Here is a 14,788-nt window from a genome sequence, read left to right on the forward strand (position 1 = left end):
AAGAAGGCAGCAGCATAACGGAAACTCATAAAGCCCTAAATCCCTGGGACAGAGCACCTGGGAACAAAAAGCAGTTTATGAGTTCTGCTGCAGCAGACCTAAACGTACCTACCCAGCAGCTCTGAGTGAACAACGGAGCTCACAGCTCAGCATTTGAGCTCCTATAAAGAAGAGACCATCTCCTCAAGCAGCTCCCTGACCATGTGTAGCCAAAGAGCCACCTCATAAGGAGAGATCAGATTGACACTTGGTGGGTATCCTTCTGGGACTAAGATAGCAAAAGAAGAAAACTGGTAACAACCCTTACTGTTCAGCAGCTGCTGCAGATGATCCCCAGGCAAGCAGGGCCTGGAGTGGACCTCAGCAGAACTACAGCAGAGGGGCCAGACTGTCAGAAGGAAAACCAAGAAACAGAAATAACCTCATCATCAACAAACAGAACGTCCACTCATAGACCCAATCTAAAAGCCAGCAACTACAAAGACGACAGGTGGATAAATCCATAAAGATGGGAAGAAACCAGCACAAAAAGGATGAAAACACCCGAAACTAGAACACCTCTCCTCCTACAAGGGATCACAACTCCTCACCAGCAACGGAACAAGGTTGGATGGAGAACGAGTGTGATGAAATGACAGAATCAGACTTCGGAAGGTGGGTAGTAAGAAAGTTCTGTGAACTAAAAGAACATGTTCTAACCCAATGCAAAGAAACTAAGAACATTGAAAAAAGATTTGACGAAATGCTAACGAGAATGGACAAAATAGAAAGGAATATAAGTGAATTGATGGAGCTGAAAAACACAACACGAGAACTTCGCGAACCATGCACAAGTATCAACAGCCGAATTGACCAAGCAGAAGAAAGGATATCAGAGGTCGAAGACCAACTCAATGAAATAAAACGGGAAGGCAAGAATAGAGGAAAAAGAGTAAAAAGGAATGAACAAAGTCTCCAAGAAATGTGGGACTATGTGAAAAGACGTAATCTATGTTTGATAGGCATACCTGAATGCGACGAAGAGAATGAATCCAAGTTGGAAAATACTCTTTAGGTTATTATAAAGAAAATTTCCCCAACCTAGCAAGGCAGGCAAACATTCAAGTCCAGGAAATACAGAGAACACCACAAAGATAATTGTCAAGAAAAGCAACCCCAAAGCACATAATCGTCAGATTCACCAGGGTTGAAATGAAGGAGAAAATACTAAGGGCGGCCAGAGAGAAAGGTTGGGTTACCCACAAAGGGAAGCCCATTAGACTCACAGCAGATCTCTCAGCAGAAACCCTACAAGCCAGAAGAGAGTGGGGGCCAATATTCAACATCCTTAAAGAAAAGAACTTTCAACACAGAATCTCCTACCCAGTCAAACTAAGCTTCATAAGTGAAGGAAAAATAAAATCCTTTGGGAACATGCAAGTACTCAGAGATTTCGTCACCACCAGGCAAGCTTTACAAGAGCTCCTAAAAGAGGCTCTACACATATAAAGGAACAACCAGTACCAGCCACTCCAAAAACATGCAAAATGGTAAAGAGAATCAACACAATGAAGAATCTGCATCAACTAATAGGCAAAACAGCCAGCTAGCACCAAAATGGCAGTATCAAATTCACATATAACAATATTAACCCTAAATGTAAATGGACTAAATGCCCCAATCAAAAGACACAGACTGGCAAATTGGATAAAAAGCCAAAATCCATCAGTGTGCTGTATCCAGGAAACCCATCTCACATGCAAGGATACACAAAGGCTCAAAATAAAGGGATGGTGGAAGAATTACCAAGCAAATGGAGAGCAAAAAAAAGCAGGGGTTGCAATTCTCATCTCTGATAAATTAGACTTTAAAGCAACAAAGATCGAGACAAAGAGGGACATCACATAATGGTAAAAGGATCAATGCAACAAGAAGAGTTAATGATCCTAAATATATATGCACCCAATACAGGAGCACCCAGATATATAAGGCAAGTTCTTAATGACTTACAAAGAGACTTAGACTCCCAAACAATTATAGTGGGAGACTTTAACACCCCATTGTCAATATTAGACAGATGAACCAGACAGAAAATTAACAAGGATATCCAGGACTTGAACTCAGACCTGGACCAAGCAAACCTAATAGACATTTACAGAACTCTCCACCCCAAATCCACAGAATATACATTCTTCTCAGCACCACATCACACCTACTCTAATATTGACCACATAATTGGGAGTAAATCACTTCTCAGCAATTGCAAAAGAACGGAAATCATAACAAACAGTCTCTCAGACCACAGTGCAATCAAGTTAGAACTCAGAATTCAAAAACTAACCCAGAACCGCACAGCTTCATGGAAACTGAACAACTTGCTCTTGAATGTTGACTGGATAAACAAGGAAATAAAGACAGAAATAAAGATGTTCTTCGAAACCAACGAGAATGAAGACACAACATACCAGAATCTCTGGGACATATTTAAAGCAGTCTCTAGAGGAAAATATATAGCAATAAGTGCCCACCTGAGAAGAAAGGAGAGATCAAAAATTGACACCCTATCGTCAAAACTGAAAGAGCTAGAGGAGCAAGATCAAAAAAACTCAAAGTCTAGCAGAAGACAAGAAGTAGCTAAGATCAGAGCAGAACTGAAGGAGAGTGAGACACAAAAAACCCTTCAAAAAATCAATAAATCCAGGAGCTGGTTTTTTGAAAACATCAGCAAAATAGACAGACCACTAGCCAGATTAATAAAAAAGAAAGAGAGAATAACCGAATTGATGCAATAAAAAACGATAAAGGGGATATCACCACAGATTCCACATAAATTCAAACCATCATCAGAGATTATTACAAACAACTCTATGCACATAAACTAGTAAACCTGGAATAAATGGTTAAATTCCTGGACACTTGCCTCCTCCCAAGCCTAAACCAGGAAGAAGCCGAAACCCTGAACAGACTCATAACAAGGTCTGAAGTTGAGGCAGCAATTAAGAGTTTACCACCCAAAAAAAGCCCAGATCCAGATGGGTTCATAGCCGAATTCTACCAGACATACAAAGAGGAGCTGGTACCATTCCTTCTGAAACTATTCCAAACAATACAAAAAGAGGGAATTCTTCCCAAATCATTTTATGAGACCAACATCATCCTGATACCAAAACCCGCAGAGACTCAACAAGAAAAGAAAACTTCAGGCCAATATCCATGATGAACATAGATGCAAAAATCTTCAATAAAATACTGACAAGCCGATTGCAACAGCACATCAAATAGCTTATCCACCATGATCAAGTAGGCTTCATCCCAGGGATGCAAGCCTGGTTCAACATACACAAGTCTATAAATATAATTCACCACATAAACAGAAGCAAAGACAAAAACCACATGATTATCTCAATTGATGCAGAGAAGGCCTTTGACAAAATTCAAAAGCCCTTTATGCTAAACACCCTCAATAAGCTAGGTATTGATGGAACATATCTCAAAGTAATAAAAGCTATTTATGACAAACCAACAGCCAATATCATACTGAATGGGCAAAAAATTGAAGCATTCCCCTTGAAATGTGGTACTAGACAAGGATCCCCTCTCTCACCACTCCTATTCAATATAGTACTAGAATTTCTAGCCAGAGCAATCAGGCAAGAAAAAGAAATAAAGGGCATTCAAATAGGAAAGGAGGAAGTCAAATTGTCTCTATTTGCAGACCACATGATTGTATATCTAGAAGACCCCATCGTCTCAGCCCCAAATCTCCTGAAACTGATAAGCAACTTCAGCAAAGTCTCAGGATACAAAATCAATGTGCAAAAATCACATGCATTCCTATACACCAATAACAGACTTAAAGAGAGCCAAATCAAGAACAAACTTCCATTCACAATTGCCACAAAGAGGATAAAATACCTAGGAATGCAACTAACAAGGCACATAAAGGACCTCTTCAAGGAGAACTACAAGCCACTGCTCAACGAAATAAGAGAGGACACAAACAGATGGAGAAACATTCCATGTTCATGGTTAGGAGGAATCAATATCGTAAAAATGGCCATACTGCCCAAAGTAATTTACAGATTCAATGCTATCCCCATCAAGCTACCAATGACCTTCTTCACAGAACTGGAAAAAACCACCTTCAACTTCATATGGAACCAAAAGAGAGCCTGCATAGCCAAATCAATTGTAAATCAAAGGAACAAAGTGGGAGGCATCACACTACCGGACTTCAAACTATACTACAAGGCTGCAGTAATCAAAACAACATGGTACTGGTACCAAAACAGAGGTATAGACCAATGGAACAGAACAGAGGTCGCAGAGGCAACACAGCATATTTACAACCATCTGATCTTTGACAAACTAGACAAAAACAAGCAATGGGGAAAGGATCCCCTGTTTAATAAATGGTGTTGGGAAAACTGGCTACCCATGTGCAGAAAGCAGAAACCGGACCCCTTCCTGACACCTTACACTAAAATTAACTCCAGATGGATTAAAGACTTAAACATAAGACCTAACACTATAAAAACCCTAGAATAAAATCTAGGCAAAACCATTCAGGACATAGGTGTAGGCAAGGACTTCATGACCAAAACACCAAAAGCATTGACAACAAAAGCCAAAATAGACAAATGGGACCTAATCAAACTCCACAGCTTCTGCACAGCAAAAGAAACAGTCATTAGAGTGAATCGGCAACCAACAGAATGGGAAAAAATGTTTGCAGTTCACCCATCTGTCAAAGGGCTGATATCCAGAATTTACAAAGAACTAAAACAGATTTACAAGAAAAAAACTAACAAGACCATGCAAAATGGGCAAAGGATATGAACAGATACTTTACAAAAGAAGAGATACATGAGGCCAACAAACATATGAAAAATGCTCATCATCACTGGTCATCAGAGAAATGCAAATCAAAACTACATTGAGATACCATCTCACGCCAGTTAGAATGGCGATCATTAAAAAATCTAGAGACAACAGATGCTGGAGAGGATGTGGAGAAATAGGAACACTTTTGCACTGTTGGTGGGAGTGTAAATTAGTTCAACCATTGTGGAAGACAGTGTGGCAATTCCTCAAGGACCTAGAAATAGAAATTCCATTTGACCCAGCAATCCCATTACTGGGTATATATCCAAAGGGTTATAAATCGTTCTACTATAAGGACACATGCACACGAATGTTCATTGCAGCACTGTTTACAATAGCAAAGCCCTGCAACCAACCCAAATGCCCGTCGATGATAGACTGGACAGGGAAAATGTGGCACATATACACCATGGAATATTATGCTACCCTCAAAAACGATGAGTTTGGGCATTGATGAACCTGGAAACCATCATTCTCAGCAAACTGACAGAAGAGCAGAAGATCAAACACCACATGTTCTCACTCATAGGCGGGTGTTGAACAGTTATAACACATGGACACATGGAGGGGAGCACTACACACTGGGGTCAGTTGGGGGGAAATAGGGGAGGGATAGTGAGGCGGGGGGAGCTGGGGAGAGATCACAAGGGGAGAGATGCCAGATGTAGGTGATGGGGAGGAAGGCAGCAAATCACACTGCCACGTGTGTACCTATGCAACAATCTTGCCTGTTCTTCACATGTACCCCAAAACCTAAAATGCAATAAGATAAATAAATGGGAAAATAAAAATAAATAAATCACGCAGATACTCCACCATCCTAAAGGAGGAGGACCATATTTCCGCACTCTAGTTGTGTGCAGTGCATAGTGACTGCCTTTCAAAGAGTGACATATAAAAAGAGGGTAAACAGCTTTACAGAGGAGTAACCTGACAAGCATTATTCAGTCTGGTGATCAAGGTCAGAAATCAACAGTCAGAAATCATTTTGATAATGTGTACCCTTGATATGATGCAATAATGAAATAGCATTTGACCCCAGTGGTCTTCTTTTTGAAACCCATAACTCCAGTCTAATCATGAGAAAAACCATCAAATTCCAATAGAGCAACATCCTACAATATACTACATCAGTACTCCTTAAAACTGTCAAGGTCATCAAAATCAAGAAAAGTCCCAGAAACTGTCATAGCCAAGGGGAGCTTAAGGAGACATTACAAGGAAATGTAATGTGGTATCCTGAATGAATCCTGGAACAGAAAATAAAAAAATAGATAAAAACTAAGGAAATCTGGATAAACCATGAACTTCAATTCATAATGTATCAATACTGGTTCATTACTTATAACAAATGTATTATACTAATGTAAGATGTTAATAATAGAGGAAAATCTGTTAGGGTAAGGGTAGTGTTGTATATGGAATTTCCCTCTATCTGCTCAATTTTTCTGTAAGTCTAAAACTATTCTAAAAAATAATATCTATTAATAAAAAATCTAAATCAATTATAGTTCTATATATTAACAATGAACAACTGGAGGTTGAAATTTAAAATACATCATTTATAATAACATCAAATATATGTAGTCAATTGATTTTTAACAAAAATGCCAATATAATTCAACTGAAAAAAAGGACATTCTTTTCAACAAATGGTGCTGGCACAATTGGATAGCCATATATAAAAATATGATCCTTGATCCACAACTCACACTATATTCAAAAGTTAATCTAACAGATTATAAGCCTAAAGATTAAACATGAAACTATAAAACATCTGAAAATAATAAGATATCATATGTACGATCTTATGTTAAATGTTTCATAAGACACAAAAATCACAAAGTGTAAAAAAAATTGCATTTTATCAGAAGTAAATTTTGTTCTCTAAAAGACACTGTTACTAAATAAAATCACAAGACATAAACTGTGAAACAATATTAGCAAAACATATCTGATAAAGAGAATCTTTGATTGTATTCAAAATACACATAAAGTACTAAAACTCAAGAATAAAACAAATAACTGACTTTTAAAAATGGACAAAATATTTGAAATGACGTTTCACCAAGGAAGTCATATAAATTGCAAATAAGAGTCCAAAAATATGTTCAACATCATTATTCGTTAGGAAAAGTCCAATTAAACCTGCAATTAAATACTAGTACACAACTTCTAGAAGGGCTAACATTGAACAGATTAAATTATCAAATGTTAGTGAGAAGGTGGAACAACCGCAATGCTCATGTGCTGCTGATAAGCGTGTAAAACTATACAACCTCTTTGGGAAACAACTAGGCAGTCACTTATAAAGTTGATGTACATTTACTGTATGACCCAACAGTTCTACTCTTTGATATTTACCCAAGTGAAAGGAAAACACATTTGTCATGGGGATTTGCTGTGCAGGTTATTTCATCACCTGGGTATTAAGCCTAGCACCCATTCGTTATTTTTCCTGATTCTATCCTTCCTCTCACCCTCCACTCTCCGAAAGGCCTGTGTGTGTTATTCCACACTATGTGCTCATGTGTTCTCATCATTTAGCTCCCACTTATAAGTGAGAACTTGTAGTATTTGGTTTTCTGTTCCTCTGTTAGTTTGCTAAGGATAATGGCCTCCAGCTCTATCCATGTGCCTGCAGAGGACATTATCTTGTTCTTTTTTATGGCTGTATAGTTTTCCATGGCGTATATGTACCATATTTTCTTTATCCAGTCTACTGTTAATGGGCATTTTGGTTGATTCCATGTCTTTGCTATTGTGAACTGTGCTGAAATGAACATGTACATGCATGCATCTTTATCATAGAATGATATCAATCATTCCTTTGAGTATAAACCCAGTAATGGGATTGCTGGGTCAAATAGTACTTATGTCTTTAGGTCTTTGAGAAATTACCACACTGTCCTCCACAATGGCTTAAATAATTTAATAACAAACCTGCACTTGTACCCCTGAACTTAAAAGTTAGAAAAACAAAATATAATAAGAAGGAAGCAGATAAATACAATCACTCAGAAATAACTGTCGTGAACATTTTTGGAATATTTATCCCTCAATCATCTTTTTATCTATCTTGTATGAATGAATCTATCTATATTTGAAATCATATAATGCAAATTGGTTTGAAATTTAATTTTAACTCTCCAGCACATTAAGGACATCTTTCATTGTTAATAAATGCATGTCTACAACAGAATTTTAATGGCTGTAAAATATTCCATTGTATGATTAAATTACAGTTTAAACAACCTAGTATAGTTAAATGTTTGTTATTTTCAATTTTTTATAACTCTAAACAAATGTGATTAATATTTTTGTAGCAAAATATTTTAACACACCCTTAGTTCCTTGGCAGTTTTTTCTAGGAGAGATAATTCTGTGTTAATATTCAAATCTTTTGATATGTGATCTCCAGAATGGTTATATCAATACACACTCCTACAAGAAAAGAAACAAAAGAAAACATACATCTGGACAATGACTTTTACGCAAATGTCCATAAGAGTCATATTCAAAATAGCCCCCAAATGGAAACAATCCAAATATGCATAGACAGGTGAATAGATAAATTACTGTGTCCTCATAAAATGAATACTGCCCAGCATTTTTTTAAACTTTTTTATTTCAATAGTTTTTGGAGAAGAGGTTGTGTTTAGTTCTTTAGTGGTGATTTCTGAGATTTTGGTGCACCCAACACCTGAGCAGTGTACACTGTGCCCAAGGTGTAGTCTTTTATTCCTTATCTTACTCCCACCCTGTTTCCCTATTCCCCAACTTCTATCATATCATTCTTATGCTTTTGCATCCTCATAGCTTAGTTCCCACTAATGAGTGAGAACATATGGTGTTTGGTTTTCCATTCCTGAGTTACTTCACTTAAAATAATGGCCTCCAACTCCATCCAGGCTGCTTCAAATGCTGTTATTTCATTCCTTTTAATGGCTAAATATTCTGTAGTGTGTATATTCCATAGTGTGTATAATATATATATATATATATATATTACATTTTCTTTATCCACTCACTGATTGATGGGCATTTGGGTTGGTTCCATATTTTTGCAATTGCAAATTGTACTGCTATAAAAATGTGTGTGCAACTATTGACATGGTTTGGCTCTCTGTCCCTACCTAAATCTTATCTTGAATTGTACTCCCATAATTCCCATGTGTTGTGGGAGAGGACTGGTGGGAGATAATTGAATCATAGGGGCAGTTTCTTTCATACTTATTCATGGAAGTGAATAAGTCTCATGAGATTTGATGGTTTTACCAAGGGCTTCTGCTTTTGCACCTTTCTCATTCTCTCTTTGCCAGCTGCCAGCCATGAAGATGTGACTTGCTCCTCCTTGCATTCCACCATGATTGTGAGGCTTCTCCAGCCATGTGAAAGTGTAAGTCCACTTAAATGTCTTTCTTTTATAAATTGTCCAGTCTCAGGTATGTCTTTATCAGCAGTGTGAAAACAAACAAATACAAGTATTTTTTAATATAATGAATTCTTTTCCTCTGGACTACCCAGTAATTATGAAGAATGAATGACTGATGCAAACTTCTCAAAATTATTATGATGAATAAAAACAAAATACAAAAACAGACATCAGTATACATAATGTATATCTAATATGTACTGAATACATAATGTCCATTTTTATGAGACATTAGAAAATATAAATCTAATCTGCAGTGATGGACAGCAAATCAGTGGTTGCTGGGAGCTGGGTTTGAGAATTAAGGATTACTTGGAACGGGGCGCAAGGGCAATGAAATATTCTGTATCACTATTGCAGTGGTGGCTACATGGAATGGTCATTTGTAAAAACTCATCAAATATATATTTTAAGTGGATACATTTTCTTGTATATAAATAATATATCTTATAGTTTTAAAGTTGGTTTAAAAAATACAGGAAACCCCTTTACATGTGTTCCTTTTGTGCTTAAAAAGGAATGGAGGAAAAAATAAGGAAAGCTTATGGATGAGCTGAAGCTCTTCACCCAACATGCTTCTGCCACTAAGCACTACTCTGGACATTTTTTAACAATCAGAAAAATTATTTTTAATTATTTATTTTTGTCCATTTGGCTCACAGAAAAAAATGTTCAGTTAAAGTGAGAGACTTTGTAAATTTAACCCAGAAGCAAATTGTTCACATAACAATGCCAAGCTTTTCATTTTGGAAGGAATAACATATAAACTCCAGTATTCTTGAGACTAAGTGGTCTTGAGAAGAAAATCAATTTTTTTGTGACAGGAAAATATATTTGCTCTTAGACTATTAAATAGCAAAATGAGCGACAGCCATTGCTATTGGAGACCTGGAGCAAGATTTCAAGTATCTATTTCCCTGTGTCCTTCAGTACTATGGACCAGGGCTCTCTTCTCTTCCCTGCAGAGCCCACCAAAACATGGGCCGCTGATCAGATTTTGATATCCAAATGCAACCTGAGGGTGCAAAAGGAAGCAATTTGGTTTGCAACTTTATTTTAGAATGAATCAGAAGTGACAATGTGTCAATAGATCATGCAGTCAAATACAGCAGGAAGAGGCCTGCTCACAGAGGGAGGACAGTGTAAAACTTCATGGTGAACAGGGTGTGGCTCCAGGGAATGGTGAAGAATTAGGGTTATTAATGAAATAAATGTGTTGTACTCAGCTGTCATTGGTGCAGTTATTCATGTCCCTCCTCCATGCCAAATCTGCTCACTCTCATTCTAAGACCAACAAATGTCTTTTTCAGTCATGGCCTTAGGCTCAAAGTCCTGACACAAATCATGGCAGGTCCCTGGACAAAAACTTCTAGTAGTTCCCCAGCGTTTTTAGAAGTGTGTACAATGCCCTTGACAATCTGGCCTCAACCTTCCTTCTCAAAATCAATCTTTACACATGCTCAGCCTCCTGCCTGGGGCAGCTGATGTCCATCCTTCCTTTATTACTTACCATCCCATACATATTCTGTTCTTTTGTGCCTTCGTTCCTCACATTTGTTCTTCCCTGTAAGCTCCATAAAGGGGAGAAATAAAACTGATTCATATTTGCATCTTTAGCACCTATCACAGGGCTTGGCACAGAATAAGTATCTAATGAACATCTGTTGAATAACCTAAAGCATTTAATTCAGTTATAAAAAAAATTAAATCCTTTGCAGACAGTTTAACTGGGACAAACTTCATAGGTTTTCTTTCCTAGGTCAATCCAGCTCTGTCTGGAAATATAACCCTGAAGTAGGTGCTGCTTAGTAAGCAATGACATTCAATTCATAATTTATGCAACTAGGTATCGGCCTTTTGCTGTAAAATAATATATGTATATATACACACATTGTTTCTATTCATTGTCTATTTATTCAAGAAGACTGAGAATCCAATTTATCAGAAGCCTCACTCTTTTTGGTTTGTGCTTCAGTGTACAAGGTTGGGGAAAGAAATGGGAAGGCTTTAAACACAGTTATAACATGACAGAGGAAGAAAGGGAACAAAAGAATGTGTAGGGGATGATTAAGTGCTTCTGAATTTACACAGTGAAATATGGACAAGTTTAAATGTCTTTGCTGTTTGCTTCTTTTCAAACTGTGAGCAATTTCAAACACCCCATGCTACTTCAAGATTAATTGAGTTCTGCATGCTTTTAGCTTGCTTCAGATACCAAGGAGAAAGGATTTCCACAGAATCTGTATTTGCTAGAGTAAAGAGAATATCTCATTAATGTGTATGATTAATAGCCATTTGTGGAGTGATTAATTAGTCATTTGACAATAAACTGGGCCTGTGTGCATGCTTTTGCTGGACTTCACATTTCACATCTAGATGAAAAGGAGAGAAAGTCTTGTTTCTCTCTGCTTCCTCCCCGCACCAAGACTGGAAAAATCCAAAGGCCTTTGCATATTCTGGTCTTGTCTGATTTCATCTGGTTTGTCTTTAAGAACAACGGCCCTGAAATGGAAGCTCTCCAGCATGATTGATGGCTTCTCTTTCTATCTGCAAGTTGGAAATCCAGAAAAAGATTTCTCCCCTCTAGGTCTTACTGCTTATTGGTACAAGAGTTATTTCCACTTTGCCGCAGAATTGATTTGCAACATTGGTGTATGAGTTTGTATATTTTTCTCACTGGCCCGTCACAAAGCATAAGTCAGCAAGTCTTCTGCAGTATGATGGATTATGTAGCCAGGAACCTCTAGCAATGTTTCCATTAAAAGGATGAGCATATTGTCATTAACTTTTTAGAACTGGAATCATCCAAATTCTGTACCTTGACATTTTACAAACTGTATTATTTAGTAGCACTGATTTTCCCCACATCCAATACTATCCATCGGACTTCAGAAAGATTCCTGTATTCCTGATTGCCCACTCTATAAAATAAAAGCATTAGGAAAACACTAAGGAAACAATGGCAATAGGCCTACGCTTTCATCCTGCATTTTTTCCAAATGAAACAATTTATTTAATTCAAAGGAGGAAAAGAATATACAGAAAGAGGAAGAATACTTGCTTATCTAAAGTGTTACAAAGAACCATTCATGCCAGGATACATTGAATAATGCAATTAACCAAAATGAAAACAGAAGAAGAAAAATCAAATCATAAACTCCTGATTTCTAGTTTATTATCTTTAAAAAAAAAACACTTAAACACAGAAAGCCTCATCTTCCCTTCTACTTGTTTCTTTCCTCTCTTCCATCTCTATATAATTTAGTGTAGGGTGTGTGGGGCAGAGGGTGTACTATCTGAAGGCTTTTTTTTGGAACAAGATGGAATAAAACAATGGAATAAGGTAAATGTTTTAAAAAATGTAATGTGTTTGGGAGAGGCATCATAATGGTCAAAACAACAACAACTGGCTTTGGAATATAACAGCTGGGTTTGAATCTAGGTTTCACTAGTTGCTAATGGTATAGCGTGGACAAGTAACAATCTCATTAAGCTTCAGTGTTTTTTGGTAAAACAGACAGACTAGTAACCGCCTCACAGATTGCTGTAAATATTATAAGATTAAGATTAAATGTTTATAAAATGTGTAAACAGTGGCTGACACATAACTGAAGTTTTCTAAATATACATTAGATATTGAATTCCACCTGTGTGCATACACATGCATGCATATGTGTATGCAACATTTTTGGTACCATTTTTGCACCATTTCGAGATGCAGCATGCCTCTACAGAACAGCTTCTTATACAATCATGTTGATATAGTTAAATCCAAGGGTCCAACGGCTCTGAGCATATAGAGGTCCCCTAAAGTAGGTCTACAGCCTCTGAACAAGCAAGGCTTGAACTGATGAAAGAGAAAGAAAAGGTCTACTATTCAGAACATCCTGTTACATAGACTAATTTTAATTAGCACATTTCTAAAGAAGATTCAGGCTAAGAAACACATCTTTTAATAACTGACATGTTACTAAAAGGCTAACATGAAGGTCATATTAAGCTTTTTTCATGTTAATAGTTTACATACACACACACACACACACACACACACACACACAAACATACACACTTGTATCACAAGTTGTCCTCAATAGACATGGCTACATTACCATTTCCCAAAACACTGGACAGAAATTGAGTGGCTTCCTGGAGTGAAAAGTTTAGGAAGAGCTAATATCTTTTCTTACCATTTTAAGATACACTTTCTTTTTACATTTTATGTCTTTGAAATCAGAGATGTCTTGTAATCAACGGTGTGCCTTAGTTTAATTGGCAGCACTTTTTATTTCTTAATGGAACATAAAATATTAGTGCGACTTATACTTGATGAAGTTTTAGATATGATGAAATACGTTAAGATGTATGCATGAGTCAAGAGTGGACATTCACACAGAATTCTCAGGTGTTCCATTAGGTGGCCTTTGGAGGGCACCATCTCAGTGTGCCGCCACCGCAACAAGACAGTGAAGCCCATGTCTGGCCACTGCCAACCACCTTCCATTTTATTAGTCAACATTTAAGGGTAAAAGAGCTGTTATGGATTTTGGCAGTAGAATATGCCTCAATATAATAATGATTTAATTGGGGAGAGTATTAGGGTAGCAACTTTTTGAAGGTGTAATAACAATTCTACAATAATCTCCAAGGAATATGTATTATTATGCATACATAATAATAGCCTCATCTTCTGAGATCAGCACAGTAAACTTAATAGGAATTAATAGACTGCTTCAATGTTACTTGACAACTTCCATTACCAAATTTGCCATAAAACTAAATTATATATCTCCAAGAAAACTCAATCAATATCATATCCAAGTCACACTTTTATTTTATGTAACTTCAAGAGAGCAATAAATATCCTTTGATTTTCTGATTTGCTCTAAGTGTTTGAATTCAAGTGAAACATTGCAAGTTAAGCAACTAGTTGACAATCCTCCCTTTTATTCTTAAGATTTCTTAAACCTCTGAATTCAGGCCTTTTAGGATTATTTTTAAACTTAAGAAATTTTTGATGTAATTCTTATTTTTTTCAACTAATGCAAATGGCATAATGACAAGATCACATGGAATATTTATAAATTGCTAAGAATATGAGCTTTATCTTTGCATGAATGATTCCTGCTTTAATGTAAGAAAATATTTTGGAGCATTAAAGATTTTATAATGAAGCAAGTTACTAAAGAAGATGTTGAATTATCTTTTCTTTCATATAGAATTTAGCCTTTATATCTATTACTTAGGATTTGTCTACCTATAGATAAGGAGAAAAAGTGGGTTTTAAGTCTCCAAATAAATCATTATTGTGTTTTAGTTCAATGATAGATGTTCAAAATCTCTGTTAAGTAGAACTTTCACAAAACAAAGAATAAAAGATATCCTTCCTGGACAGATGTGGTGGCTCAAGCCCGTAATCCCAGCACTTTGGGAGGCCGAGGTGGGTAGATCACAAGGTCAGGAGGTCGAGACCAGCCTGGCCAACACAGTGAA

This window comes from Sapajus apella, unplaced genomic scaffold (genome assembly GCF_009761245.1).
Source record: "Sapajus apella isolate SASKATOON/1434 unplaced genomic scaffold, GSC_monkey_1.0 scaffold45, whole genome shotgun sequence".
NCBI lineage: Eukaryota > Metazoa > Chordata > Mammalia > Primates > Cebidae > Sapajus > Sapajus apella.